Source organism: Copadichromis virginalis, linkage group LG5 (genome assembly GCF_057382275.1).
Source record: "Copadichromis virginalis isolate Kocher_CV1m ecotype Utaka linkage group LG5, C_Virginalis_male_GT1.1, whole genome shotgun sequence".
Classification (NCBI taxonomy): domain Eukaryota; kingdom Metazoa; phylum Chordata; class Actinopteri; order Cichliformes; family Cichlidae; genus Copadichromis; species Copadichromis virginalis.
The window spans coordinates 37,320,723-37,336,232 of NC_140622.1; the positions used below are offsets into that span (position 1 = coordinate 37,320,723).

General features: G+C 41.4%; 1 protein-coding gene across 1 annotated transcript in view; it reads left to right on the forward strand.

Moving 5' to 3' along the window:
• The first annotated feature begins 1,923 nt into the window (after nt 1-1,923).
• ppp1r16b (protein phosphatase 1, regulatory subunit 16B) overlaps nt 1,924-15,510 on the forward strand; it is a 96,911-nt gene continuing 83,324 nt past the window's right edge. Inside the window, exon 1 of the mRNA XM_085457650.1 lies at nt 1,924-2,055. The gene's annotated coding sequence lies outside the window, so the exon portion shown is untranslated. The remainder of the gene's footprint in view (nt 2,056-15,510) is intronic.

The window sequence follows — 15,510 nt, forward strand, 5'->3', positions numbered from 1 at the left end:
CCTGCGCTCTTCCTTCTGACTATGCTGTCTGTGTTGAGTGCTCAGTGGATCTGCGCTCGACAGTGCAGCCTAGGCGGAGTAGTCGAACGCAGATTCACTGAGCGCTCAACACAGACAGCATCGTCGGAAGGAAAGTTGATAAAATAAATTACAAATGTTGTATTGTTCGATACATATGCGTACCGAACCGAAAGCACTGTATCGAACGGTTCAATATCGATACGAATATCGTTGCACCCCTAATATATATATATATATATATATATATATATATATATATATATATATATATATATGTCTCTTTTTTGATTAATATAGTTTCACAATGATCATTCTGCTTTTCTCACTTTCAGCAGTTTTAAAAAAAGTCCTTGACATTTCATTTTTGCATCTGAACCCTTTTTATTCTACATTAGTCCCACATTTTTGCAGTACTCTTTCCAAAGCCAGTAATGTTTTTCATAAAACTATAAAACCATTTGGTGTCTAAATCTTGAAATAATGGTCTTAGTTTTTATTTACTGATCACAGATTTGGATTGATTAACTGCAGGGGTGTGTCTAGGAAGGGACAAGGGGTGGTATCACTTCCCCTTAGAAATATGATTGGTCCCCTCCTCGTGCCTCCCCACCAAAACCGTTGCACTAGAGTACCGTTAATCTTACAATGCCTAACAACACCATTGGATGAAAGCACTGATTGGATGAGTAGGAATGTAGCTGAGTACATTCAATCAAGTACTTGAAGTAGTACTACACTGCTATCTGATTTTTCTCCACTGTATTCTGAATACAATTACTTCATTTTGTACTCTATACTGTTTATTTTAAAGCTTTAGTTACTTATTATTTCTGGATTGCATTATTATGGACCAAGTTACTTAGAAACTTGATCCAAATATTTAAGGTCTACAAATACTGCAAATATTTAAGGTCATGAACATTACAGACATATATATATCTCAGCAATTCAATAATTATAACTTACTAATATTGTGTATAGCAGCGGTCCCCAACCCCCGAGTCGTTTGGTACCGGGCTGTGAGAGTTGAGGCTCGGGTGTGAAATTTGTGGTTTTCAGGGTTTTTATTTGTTTTTAGCGTTATTTTTTTAAATTGTTTTTATCGTTAACTCGGTTTCCCTGGGTCTTTTCCCGTGTCTTATGAATAAATCTTCTTTTTTTGGTACCGGTACTGGTCTTATTTTGTTATATTTATCCGCGACACCTTAAAGGCCAGTCCGTGAAAATATTGTCGGACCGACAAAGGCGCAAAAAAGGTTGGTGACCGCTGATGTATAGGATCCTAAAGTTGACTTTCACATGTATACATTTACTTTATGTACTTTAAATATATTTGAATATACAATCTGTGAACTATTAAGCTATTTAAATAGGATTATAACCTTTAAAGAAGTAAATAAATCTATTATTTATAAAACTGTTCATCACAAGGTTATGTTTAAATTCTTTTACAGCTCCACTTTTCACATAATAAATCTGCTATAGGACGCTGGGCTGTGGAAGATCTTGAGAATTTGTGGTTTTTACAGCAGTTATCTACACTTATCAAATATTACTGACCCAACATTTTGGTTTCATGCGCCCTTCCCCCCCTTTCAGCTGTCTTCATGGTCCCCTCCTGTGCCACCCCATTTAGAAAATCCTGAAAACGCCCCTGATTGACTGCCCTTGCATAGTTGCACACATGTGAAAAACCCTTTAACTGGTCCTGCAGTGACATTTGCACCAAAGCAATGGAGAAAACCCGTAATGTATGTGAAAGGGTGCCTCCGCGGGCCACCACTCTGTGCACCACTGCCATCCACCGTGGCTCCATCAGTCTCCGCCTCCTTCTTAGCGCCGCCCTCAAGGAGTGACTTGGTGTTGAAGCACAGAGAGAGAGAGAGGCACTCTGCAGACTCACACACACACAAACAGAGACACACACACTCTGAGCTCCTCACACCAGCTGCTGTCTCTTTACTAACGGGACAACTTTAAACCTCCTGGATACCACAGTGGACCCTCTGCTCAGTGTGAACACCCTGGACTGAGGTGAGTGCAAACATCCACACATGTTGCCAGCTCTCTTTCTAATTTCGGGTGTGTTTGCCGTGGACCGCTTGAGACTAAACCAGAAGATGGAAGAAGGGAATTTTTTTCCCCCCGTGGAGGAAAAGGGGGCAGTAGACAGGCAGGAGGAGAGGCATGTCCGGCTACTGTTGGAGCACTCCGAGCTAGCGCACTTTACCGCCTTTAGCGGGTCACCAGACGCCTTACTGAGCTGTAATTAAACCGGTGAAAAGCGTCGTTTCCGCTGCTGGCGCCAGTAAACACAACAACACGGGTTGAGCGGCTTTAACATCTCCTCATGGATGTTGGTATAACAGCGCTGCGGTGACACACATGGGTCTTCCCCCTCCTTTAGTCCGGGAGTGCTGGCTGCCTGCTGCTGGGACACCGGGACTGTTTGCAGCGGGCGAAGCTGCAGATGTTTATTTTGCATTTACTTTGTGAGTTTGAGACTCCCACAATCCAGGCTGAAAGGACCGATGTTCAGGCTTTACGTGCCGACGAGCAGAGTCTTCGTCTTAACTTTTATATAGGACATTTTCGTATGTGCACTCATACAGTTTCCGCTTTATTGTTACTGTAGCATGCTCACTTATTCCTCCCCTTTATGTGATTTGAAATGATTAGTCTAATATGTAACCCTTATATGTATGAGTATAATAAAGATGTACTTAAAAATGACCCTAAATGTTATATTAAATGTGCAAACTGCCCCTTTTTGTCCATCACCAGTGCAAAATCCAAATGCCAAAATCAGCCATTAAAATCACTAACAGTACTTTTCATTGCTGATTTGTTTGATAATCACTTTATCCATTAAAGGATTTGGTCAAATATATTCAACCAGGGTTTAAGCATTAGCTTATACTCCCCTAAATACTGCCTTTATCATGTCATAATACACCCGCCCACACCCCCAAATCCCTAAATTCATCCAACAGTCCAACAGTCTAAAGAGATTCACTTCACAATGACCTCAGACAGAAAAGAGCTTGAAATTCTCATGTAAGCAGCTTTAACTGGCAAATATGTTGGCTTTTTTTTTTCTAACATAAGTGACTAAAACGTTTGAAAATGGCTGCTATTTTTATTTCATGACCACAACCCGTTCTGTGCTGGCTACAATGCACATCAGGCCACATTAAACATCTGTTTGACCCTCCCAGTGCTGTGATGACATCAGTAGTGTCCTAATGTGCTGCTTCCAGAGATGTGCACCAAACATCATCAGCAGCATTCATCTCGTTTTGTGCCAGGTGTACCCGTTGCTAAGACAGGTGGGCTTCTTGCCTGGCTGTGTTACCTTTAAATCTTTGATGTGTGGAGACATCCTGAACGCTTTCCGCCTGCTGTTCCTCTCAGCATCTGCACTGGCTGTTGGCTTATGTTGGGGAGTGACGGTTCACTCTGCTGTACTGCGTGCATGTCTGCTGTACATGCATGCGACAACACAAGAGCGACGAAGCGTGTCTGTACACGCGAAACATCAACACCCAAATCTTGGACTCCTGCAGGTGTGCATCACAAACAGGAGTCCGGATTGTGCTGCTGCTAAATATACTGTGCAAGTTGGTGCTTAACTAGATAACCACTGACTACCAGAGGTCAACTGTACCAGCTGAGCTCACTCTGCGATGCAGATAGAAATATAATAAACTTGAGGGTGCAACCCTTGTGTGACAGGTAGCAGGGAGGCCCCAGGAGGGATCAGAAATAAAGAGCAGTTAGACGGCATTCCTCTGCAAACTTTTGTTGCTGGATTCGAAAGGATATCTGGATCCAGATTAGTTTGCAAAATTTTCATGAAGAAAAAAGTTTGTATTTGTGAATATATGAGGCGACTCCAAAAGTTTATCACTTCTAAATTGGGGGCAAGCTGTGCCTTTAATGCAAATTTGGCCACACTGTTTTGAGTAATAATGCCGATAATCAATCGAACAGATAAATTCAACCCCCAGCTGTTGTTATTTCAGGTAACAGCGACTGTCATCCCATCAGCTGCTGATTAATAGATCACACATTCAGTTCAGTTCAGTTCATTTTTATTTCAAACATTTCAAACATGTGCCTTCACAATCATTACAAAATATCATTCCATTATTTGTTTGAAAAGGAGTAGGCTGAAGTATTTACTTATTAACAAGGTCAAAGGTTAAACTGGTTGAACTTTAAGCGAAGCGCTAAGATGTAAAGTCTATATCTTTGAAACATGTAAGATGTGGCTGTGAACTGATTTTAGTGTAAAAGTTAAACTTTAGCTGTGAAAAACAAGCAACTGACAACTATTAGGGATAAAATAAACTGGAAAATACAGTGAAATCCCCAGAAAATGTTGAAGCCTTGTAAATGTACTGTAACTGCAAACTGCCTCTATGTTGGATTAGATCGAAATCGAAACTGTGCTGATAATGAATTTCTCTCTGTGAAGTTATGCGCGGTAACAGATGCCACATTCAAGCGTAATATTGTGACGTCTGCCTGCCGTTATTGTTTAGCTCACACACAAACCCACACAGGCACATTAACATGGCACTCGTCCACATTACCAACAGCAGTTATACAGAGTAATGGCAAAATTATATTCCTGTGAGTGTCTGAGTGAGTCGTCTCTGATCTCTAAGGAGCCCCATTGCTATGCTTCACTACTCCCTCCTCACTGAAGAGCTGCCTCCATATATTCTCTGCAGCTTTGTGCCCTAACTGATGTTTAATTATTCCAACACGGTGATTTGACTGTTGCTCATAAAATATTGAAACAGAAACAGCCCTGGAGGGATGCTGAAACACTGGCCTCGCTTGATACTTAAATAGGGCCTGCAGTGAAACGGGGCATCAAAGCGGGTCAGCAGAAGCGTGAAATAAAACTTGTGTTTCTTTGTATAAATTGGAAATCTGTTTCTCAGCTGCTTGCTGCTAAACAGGTCTTATCTGAGCTGCACCCCAAACCAGTGCGCTTTCTTACTATGGATAAGCGATTATAGTAGATCAGCGCTCTGATTACAGCTAGGAGCAGGCACTGACTGCTAATCTGTGGTCTTAATACTAAGACAGGCAAATCGCAGGGCAGCTATCAAGCCTACTTAGAGGTCCTCAAAGTCCACAGCCGTCTCCTAAGGTGTAGATTTGTTGATTTTTGTTGCTGTCTTCAGGTTGACTTGAAAGTGGGCTTGAGTGTGAATGCTTTTATTTTGCGGTTGGGTATAAATCACCAGGGAAGGAATGCTGGTCAGGTAAATTTGCTTTAAGTGCACTTTCAGACCTCTAATTTGTTTGCTTTGCTCTAAATCTGTAGGTGATTTTGTAAACTTTGCTATGGTTTCTTGTAAGGCAGGGAAAATCCAACAAGCCAAAATATACCAATGCAAACACTATGCTCACTGGTCAGAAGAGCAGAGTAAGATGTGAAGCAGAAGGTCCCGCGTTCATAGTGAGACCTCGGTTTATTATCTGCTTTGAGCTTACACATGACCTATTTTGATTGATCATGCAAGAATAAAAAATGCCCGTCACAATTTTCCAAATTCTGACATAATGTAGTAAAATGTTTGGTTTCGTCCAACCAACAGGCCAGAATTCAGATTCTTATTTTCCAATCTAAGAAAACAGGCAATCATTCAAACAGGTTGGCTTTAAAAAAACTGCATGATTGCTAATTGTGTTCAGTATGATTTAATAATCCTTCATCTGTCTTTCATCATCACACATTTTCACTTGTGTGGCGTTTCTGCATGTATTCATCTAATTTATACTCTCCTCTGGACCGTCTGTGAAGTGGTGGGCTTCAGCTGAGTAAATACTTAAGTGATCAGTGGGAGTAATGGCGGATCCCCTGCTGACTGATGCTAGGATATCTTAACCCCCCCAGCCCCCCATGCGACCCCTCACTGAGAGGATAAAACCACAAACATCAGTGCTTTGCAGAGATGTGCGTTAGCTTCTTTAGCACCACGCAGCCCTAATCAGTCTGCTCGGTGGGTGGAGGTTTAGCTGCAGAGCATTTAATCTGCAAATGGTCACTGTCCACTTAAAAACCAGCAACTCCAATGTGATTTTTTTTTTTTAAAGATGCCACCTGAATTGAACCTGCTTTTTCATTTCATTTTGGAAACGATAAAGTCGACAGTTCAGGTGCAGAGAGCTGCGATGTGCCTCTAAGCTGCTGATCAATAAGACAGTTGCACACCGCTTAATGTCCCAGCATGGGGACAGCGGTGTAAATGGATTTGTATTTATACACCACTTTTCCATCTTTACTGAGAACTCAAATGGCAGTTGTACCGCCACCTTCTCGCTGCATTTAGCAACTTTTTTTTCTTCTTCTCTCGCTCTCTCTCTCAGAAAAAGCTTCAAAGAAACATGTACTCCTTTGTACTGACATTACCTTTTTTTCTTTTCTTTTCTCAACGAGGTCTTGCTCTCCCGGCGCAGGTACAGCTCTCCCTCTGACTCTGCTCTTTCCAGCAAGTGAGCGAACAGCGAGCTTTTACCTCTGACAGAGTGCACAGCTGAATGGAAGAGAAAGTATGACACATTCTTTGGTTTCTCTCTCAGTTAACATTGTACGTCTGCAGCCATGGTCGTTAACTTGTTTTGTTGTGTAAGGTGATTTTGAGTCCCCGGCACTTGCACGAAGCTTCAAATATCCACTACTGAAAGTCCAAAGGCCGGCAAAATGGCTTTCGGGACAGTGCTGCTCCCGCATAGTGAGCTTTTGAAAAGGCCATAATTGTGTTTCTAGTGACTGTCAAAGCTCAACCAGAGTCCCCTCACAGCGAGTCTGACAGCTTCTCATGGCTGGTTAGCTCTGACTAGCAGCTCTACGTCTCTGCCCAGGCTACATTGTATCCCCTGACCCTCCCTCTGTCACACACTAACCACAGGGCCTCATCTCCTACACTTGTTGGTCTCGCTCCCCTGCTGTATTTTCTGAATATCATGGAGGGGGACCTGCATGACTTTGAAGAGGTAGATGCCCTTAACACTCGTCATTGATGTTCTTATAGCAGAGCTAAAGGTTCTATTTTGACTTTTCTGCTGTTGCCGTTAAAGCAAAAACAACACATCTTTATAGGTTTTCATGCTTATAGAGTGTCTGTAAGGATTTAGGGTTTTGGCTTTTTTTTTTTTTTTTTTTTATAACCCCCTGCTATAAATATACACCTTTCAGCCTATTTTTCTATGTGCTTTTTTCTGCAGAGACAGACCTGCCAGAGTAGTCAGTCAAGCAAGCTAGTGAATAGGAAGTGAGCTCATAGAGTTTGAGGCTTGCACTGTGCTCAGGAAGGCATTTGACTGAGGGGGGATTGTAAAGGTTTTTTCCTCACATTGTTGTGTGAAGCACACTGAGCCTCTCTGGTTTTCTTTGAGAGTCACAGAGTGTCACAGAGTGTCGTGCTTTTATTCTGCTCTCCTGATGAGCAAAATGGCTCTTAGATTAGACGACCACAGCTGTTGCACTTCAAAGGGAAAATTCAGCCAACATTGAAAGTGTTGTTGAAACCATCCTTGGGTCTGTGTGTGTGTGTGTGTGTGTGTGTGTGCATCCCTGCTTTTTGATGGCTTGTTTTTATGAATTCTCCCTGCATTGTTGGAGATGGTCCCTTTAATGTCTGCTTTGCTCTGTCTTGCTTCTCTGTCTGTGCCCTGCACCCATTGGTCTAAAATTGACCGCATGCTCTGGTGCTTGGTCGTGCCTGGTCGTGCCAAGGCTGCAGTTGCACAGTAATTGTGTGTGTGTGTGAGTGAGTTGTGGTTTGAACTCTTGCGTGGTTTCTTCTGCATTGAGCTTGCATGACCGTAGATGCATCTCCAAGTTTGTCCCCTTTTTCTTTTTCCTTTATTTTTATGAGCAACTTTGCTCAAATCACACACACACACATATATATTTTGCCTGTTGGTGTTCTGTGAGCTTAAAAATAGTGCTAACTGATTCTCTGTAGCTTTGATTCCTTAACTGTAGGATCTCTTCAAAATGTTTGCATCTGTATCTCTTTAAAAATTGATGAGTGAGCACAAGTTTATCTGAAAGCTTCCTTTTAGTAAACCTCACAAGAGACCAAATGTTTTAAAAGTGCATCAGTGTCTAGACATGATGATCTACATGTCCTTGCTGATACACAACACTTCCAGCATTAATCTACAGAAAGGACAGGGAGTAGAGCGGTACCACAGTTACAGGGATGTGGTCATTTCTCTTCTGCTGTGGTTCACAGTCGCTGCAGGGCTGTAGTCCTCCAGCTATCTAATTACCATAATTGTCGGGCTATAAGCCGCTACTTTTTGCACAAGCTTTGAACCCTGCGGCTTTTAGTCAGGTGCGGCTTTTCTATAGATTGTCCATGATTTTTGTCATATCGTAAGACGATTTGTTTTGTTTGTTCCGCTGTTGTACGGCACTACGTTGCCTGGCGGAAGGATCGGGGTTCAAGAGTGGTATGTTGGTCACATGTCCATCCGCCAGGCAACATAGTGCCGTACAAGTAGCGCGAAAAACAAACTTCAAAGTAGCGCTACGCGTTCAGCGGGAGGCGTGGATGACGAGCGGCGATAAACTTGCGAAAAGCAAGTTGTGCTCAACTCTACCGGTGGATTCTGACAGCGTGGAAAAGTGTGCAAACATCCACGATCACCAACGGATTTCGAAGGGCTGGACTGCTGCATGATGGAGAGGAGGACACCGCCACGGCCCTTCAGAGGGTGTTCGACTCCGACACTGACAATGACAATGAGGATTATCTTTGGTTTTGAAAGTGACAACGAAGGAAAGAAGCTGAGAGTGGATGACGAAGCCATCCTGAGCCTGTTCGTATCCGACACTGGAGAAGAGGACTTTGGTGGTTTTAGTGCGCAGGAAGATGGTGGTGAATGACTGACTTTTCTTCTTGTTAAAGCCGTGTCACTGCACCTGAGCCTAAAAGGTAGTCTGAATCTATTTTTCTGGTGTGCTGTAGGTTACTGTTATGTACTACATTTGTTACTCATTTATGAAGCACAGCACATGTGCAAATATGTACCCATAACTTGATTTTCAAAATATTAATAAAAGGGGTGTGTCTCCAAACAGCCATCTCTTTCCTGACAATTCACTTTGTGCATATTCTCTTACATATGATAAGTCAACATTGAAACACCTGCGGCTTTTGGTCAGGTGCGGCTAATGTATGTACAAAACAGGATTTTCCCTGATTTTAGCTTGTGCGGCTAATATTCAGGTGCGCTTTGTAGTCCGGGAAATACGGTACCTCCTCTAAGGATGTTTTTATGTTTTCCTGCCTTATCTTGAAGTTGTCTCAAAGTGTCTTTGATTTGTGTTTCTTTTAAAATGATTTTTTTGATGTTGCAAACGGTGATTTTATTACAATTCTTCGTTCATTCTCATCTACTTTAATGCAAAGAGTGGCATGCTTATTCCATAATTATGTGGGGCAAGTTTCATTGAGATTAAAACAAATACAACACAAGTAAAAACCAATTGCAATAATTCCATACAGACAAGTGAGCGTGATTAAGAAAACACAACATTTTCTAACATTAACGTGACAAATTTAGACTGCTAGTGTTATAATTGTTTTTTCTAAAAAAACCCCAAAAACTCCGTGTCTGGTTGTTCAGCTGAATTGCTTCTGATGATCTGCCTTCCTACTTATTTGCTTTTGTTCCAGTCTGTGGTATCATTTACTCTTTCATAAAGGTTTTTACCTTTCTTATTTATCATAATGTAATAACAATTTCTATCTTTCCTTTCGTCATGTGCTATGAATATAAGCAACTGAAGTATATACCAACCCTCAGTATTGGTTGGTTGGTTGGTATTTGGGGCAGTGATCTAAGCAGAGATGCTCAGGCCTTCCTCTCCTCCAGCCACATCCTCTGGGTCTTTTGGGGAATACCAAGGTGTTTCCAAGCCAGCCGACAGAGAGATTTAATCTCTCTAGCGTGTCCTGGATCTACCTTGGGGTCTCCTCTTGGTAGTAATTGTGGGAAACACTTCACCTAGGAGGCATCCAGGGGACATGTTCTTGAAATGCCTGAACCCACTCAGTGGCTCCTTTCAGCATTTAGGACTAGCTCTGCTCTCCTGAATGACCAAACTCCTCACCCTGTCTCTAACGATGAGCCCAGACACCGGTCGAGGGAAGTGTACTTCTTCTGCTTGTATTTGCGTATTCATCTGGCCATGATTAACAGCTCATCGAGATGATCACTGTGGGAGTGAACTGCCCAGTACATTGGAAGCCTCCCTTGTGTGCTCAAGTTTCTCTTTACCACGATTACTACAGAGCAGACACTGCAGAGGTTCTCTCACCAAATACAACCTTAGCCCCTATCTCTAAGAAACACATTTAATATTCATATGTTGGTATTTTTCTATTTATCAAAAGCCATATTGTTATTGCCATAAATAATAATATTGTTATCAATGTTACATTTTGCTGGTCAGATGTGCTATTTGCCTTCACATTTCTGCAAATCTCCAGAGTAGGGGGGCAAAGTTGGCGTGAACCATTAGGCTGAAACATCCACATGAACAGGAAGTACACCGGGTGGAAATAAAGTGGAATTATCCTTTAAGAAACCCCCAAATGACGCATATGCTCATTCACCTTTCACTCACGGAGGAGCATCAAATTGCCCAGCAGGAAGAACAGATTGTGGCGCTCTTCTCTTTTTCTGCTTTTCTGAATCTAACAAATACAGACGAATATTTGCTTTGTAGAAAAGTAAAATGAGAAATCGGCACGTAATCTCTGACTCTCGCTCTGCCCGCGGTTACTGGCACGGTGCAGGCTCACTGCGTACTCATCTTGGTTTAGTAGTGGATTAGAAGTGACACTTACTGCAGGCTGGCTGACTCTAACCCTTGTTTACTCTGGCTGGGTTTTAGCCGGGGACTCAAACCGTTATTAAGCAGTGAAATGACTCGAATGTAAGGCAGAGAGGAAAGAAAGAATAGGAGGGAAAATCTAGCAGGGACAAAAACCTAAAGAGCAGAAGATATTTCCTGAATCTGCCTGGAGATAGAGCACACTGACTGCAGCAGGGTGGGTTATAGACCCTCGAGGCCAGGGCGTGTCGTGGTCAAACCCTTATATAAATAAACAAAAAGATGCTTCTAAAATAAACACAAATTGCTCGTGTTAGTGTGCAGCGGATTGACGAGTAACTCCACCCAGGATCCGGAGTGGACAGCGGGCGCTAAACATGAGCTGCTGTCGTGTGCAGGTCAAGCTTTCCTTTGCTTTGGCGTCAGGCCTTTTGTGAGACGCCCCCACACTAGAAAAATGTGGTCCTACAGAAAGCACCCGTTTCAGATACACGCCCAACTCAGAACTTGAGGGAAAGAGGAGCAGTGTGATGTTTTCTAAAGGAAAGTTAAAAAGGTGTATGCTGTGGGTCTCTCGCGCTCTTTTTTTTTTTTTTTTTTTAAAGCTCTAAACCTGCATGCTTTTATACTGATGTAACAGAAAGCAATGGGCTCGTGTGGGCAGGTGAAATAAAAGCTGTACATTTGTACTAAAGGAGCGTCTCAAAGAATGAAAAGGGCCGTCACGCATTAACGAAGATGACAAGCAAATGCAGCCTACAGATGCACATAACAACAAAGCAGAGTAAGGAGAATAATTAAAGTGTTTTTTTGGACGTGGCAGGGACATGAATCTTTACTGCAAAGTGCCCGCCGGTGAGAGGAGGTGAGTTATACTCCTTCAAAGTTTGCTTAATGGACTATAAGACAGGAATACAGATGACTCACACTAGATCAGAGGACTTAAGCCTCTTATACGCAGGGAACTTGCAAAAAATCTGTTAAATTAGCTGCAAAAACCGATAGTTCACACCTGCTGTAGGTCCCCCAGTGTATATAGAAATGACAGCTGTGTTAAATATATTAAGATATTTTTGCCATATGTCTCGTCTGACAATAATGACAAAGTGAAATCGCATCCTGTGAAGTTTTGGACCACTCGTAGCCCTCCTGACATTTATGTTCTCTGTTTGTCTCTTGTGAATGAGGCAATGGAAATTCATGCTATTGCGCTAATTGACTGCTGATGCAAATGGACCTTCAATGGCCGACCCAGTAAAAGACCCCAAGCTTGTGCACTTTGGATGTAATGAGTACAGGACAATTTTCAAAACTGGCTTTACAAATATTTTATGAGGAAGGAAATGCATTTAGACATGAAAGGCTCGCTCCATTTATTGATTAGTGTCTTCAATTTGTGTTGATTAGCAGAAGACTCAGGATGATTTTTGATAATTGATTAATGGTATTTTCAAGCCAAAAATATATCAAACTGTTTTTGTATGCAGCCTCTTGAATGTGGAGTTTTTTTCCCTGTGTTTTAAATAGTTCTGTGCTTTATGGTAAGTCAAACAAATTAGCTTTTTTTTAGTACTAATTTCATAGACCAAATGCTTTAAGAAGAGAAGTGAAAATGATATCAGTCCAAGGTGAACAGAAGTTTGTCTGTGTACATAAAATCTGCCCTTCTCTATCCTATGACTGGAACCGTCACTGCTTTTGTCCTCATTAAAGCCATGGAGGAAGATTGCTGCTAATCTTAATATACCCCCAACCTTCAACCTTGTGTTCTGATGAACCCCTGCCTCTAAGTAAAGCAGATAACAAACTAAAGCACATACTACCAGATTAAAGTGGGCAAAGATGGCTTTTGGAAATGTGGGATTTCTCCTGCATGGAGGAATTTTGTGGCGTCCCTCCTTCAAAAAGTTTTAAAAATGGTCTTCTTGCTAAATATGTGCTATGCTGACACACTGGACACCTAGAATAGTCAGATCCACTTTAGTCAGATTGTATGTGTTTCCCAGTGAAGTGATCAGAAGTCGGGAAGACGGACAGATCCTGGAAGCATGTCTCTGAGTGGCAGTCCAACCTCAAATGTAAACCAGTATAGCTGCTGTGCACGGCAGAAGATTGTGCATAAACCAAAACTAAACTCTTTTTTTTTTTTTTTTTTTTTTTGTATGTATGAATACTTCAAATGAACAAAAGGTTTGACTCCATCTTTCCCCAACATGTATCAAGCTTGCTTTATATTGTGAAGTAAACAAGAAGGGCTGGATTTATGACTAAAAAACAAACAACACATCGCACATTGTGCAATTTGGCTCATTGGTTAAACACGTCAGCATTTTTGCACAACTTCAACATAACTTTGCGTTGGTTATTCTTTCCATGTGTTCGTAGTACACCTGCTTTTAGTTTACCTGTTTATTTATATCATTGCCCATCTTCTATTTTGGGTAAATACACAATTTAGAGAGGAAAACAAATGAGTTAGAAGTGAGAAAACTCATTCTCGATACCAACCACAAGAAACCCGTGAAGAGCAAACAAAGTGTTTTTCTAGCTCTTCTTTCCTTCCACTTTTTATTCACATCACAAAAAGGAAAGAAAACGAATGGTACAACTCAGCCTGGCTGAAGTTTCGAGAGACTTCATGCCCATGCAGATTTTGTTGTACATTTAAGTTGTTGCTTTTTGAAGTTTAGGTGCACTATTTGGATGCCTGTCTGAACAATGACTGGTGACATCTGCGTGCTTCCTTAGAGAAGGCTGTCAAACCTTCACAGGCAGTATGGAGTGTAACGTGTCTTGTCCTTTTTAAACTTCTTTAAATGTTGGGATGAATAAAGAGCGTCTTCTCCCTTCACTCAAACCAAGAAAAAAACCATTAGACTACAAAGAAGCAACCAATGTAAAAGAAGTTTAAGGAAACAATTATTTAGTTTTTAAATATGTATAATGTTCTAAAAATCTATCAAATCTACATGCTACAAGGGGTTGGAACTCTGTTGCACTGAGACTGTACACTGTCCGTACATTACATTTTAAAATGCAAAAGCAAAATTATTTATTGTTCTCCTTGAAAATGATGCGAAGTGATGTGAGGCACGTCCCAGCTGCTGAAATGCAGAATTGAAGATGCTATAACCGTGGGACTGTTGATGCAGTGTTGAGCTAGTTTTTTCAGGCAGGACCATGAATTAAATTAACAGGACTTATACCCTGCACGACTGTAGGGCCAGCAGTGTTTTGATGCAGCCATAAATATGTTGGTCAGTAGGTCCCTGCAGGATCAGCTCTGCCAGAGAAACACAGATTTACTGCAAGATTGCTGGCTCGGTACTTACAAACATAAAGTAAACAGCTTATGTTGACGTAAGCTAATGTAACTGGTGTGCTTATGAGTTGACTTGAGCTTATTGCGTCACATTTTTTTTTTGAAGTGGGAAATCGAATTGCTTTTGAGCATTAAAACCACAGGCACGAGAGAGGTTTTAATCTACTTCTGGGTGCAGACGGTCAGTTGAGGTATCCTGTGGCACATCAACTCCTTGCTTTTGTCGATATGCAGCGGGCTTTCTACCTCTGCCCTGGTTCATTACGGCAAGGGAGACAATGACCCAGAATCAAGTTGACCTGAGTGCTTTAAATCAAGGCTTCACCAGAGGAAATAAATTCTCTCCCCAGCAGCACGCCCAGCGCCAACTAGGACAAGTAATCCAGACAGAATAAAATCGTCCTTTTAGAGGGCGCTGAGGGAGAGAGGGATGAAGGAAGACACAATTGGCAAGAAAGGAAGAGAAAAAGAAAAAGGATGGAGAGGTATCACATGGGAAACCAGTCAGAGCAGTCCCACAGAAACTAAAATAAATAAACATTTGAGCTTTGTCTTCTTCACCTCTCTACAATTTGTTTTCCATATTTAGATTTTGTATTGAATGTTAGTTTTTAAGCTTTTTAAGTGTGTCTCTAGTCCTCTCTCCAAGAGCCTGGTTTTGGCAGATGTTTCTTCCTGTTAAAAGGGAGTTTTTTCTTCCCACTCTCGTCAAATGCTTGCTCATAGGGGTTCGTCTGATTGTAATATTACTGTAGGGTTGAAGCGATGGCTGTTGTGATTTGACACTACATGAATACAATTGACTTTAGTTAAATTATCTAAAAGACCGACCATTAGAATGTTTGCAAGCATGTCTGATGGGATTAGCAGACTTGTTTGCTTACTTTGATAGTTCGTAGTTTACATCACCAGTTTTAGATGATATGTAAATAAAAAAATGTTCTTGTAGCCAAGCATGGTGTGTGAATTAATGGGCTTTAGAGGTGCTTGTAGGAGAGATGGAGCGAAAAATACCCTCAAAATTCTATGATGGGATATTTCAAGGAAATTTACTGTAATGATTTTTAGGATGAATTGTGTGATGGAAGTGAAGGGCATTTTCTATCTGTCTTTCCCAATGAGCTACTGTCACTGATGACAGAATGCTTAATTCAAAGTGTTAATCTATTGCCACGAGGCGCCACCAGCAGCTGCATTAAAGTGAATAGTAGTTAAACAGTATAAGTCATATGTAAGTGCAAAAATAGCCTTGGAAGTTTTAAGTAAAAGTATAATAGAACTGCTTAACATT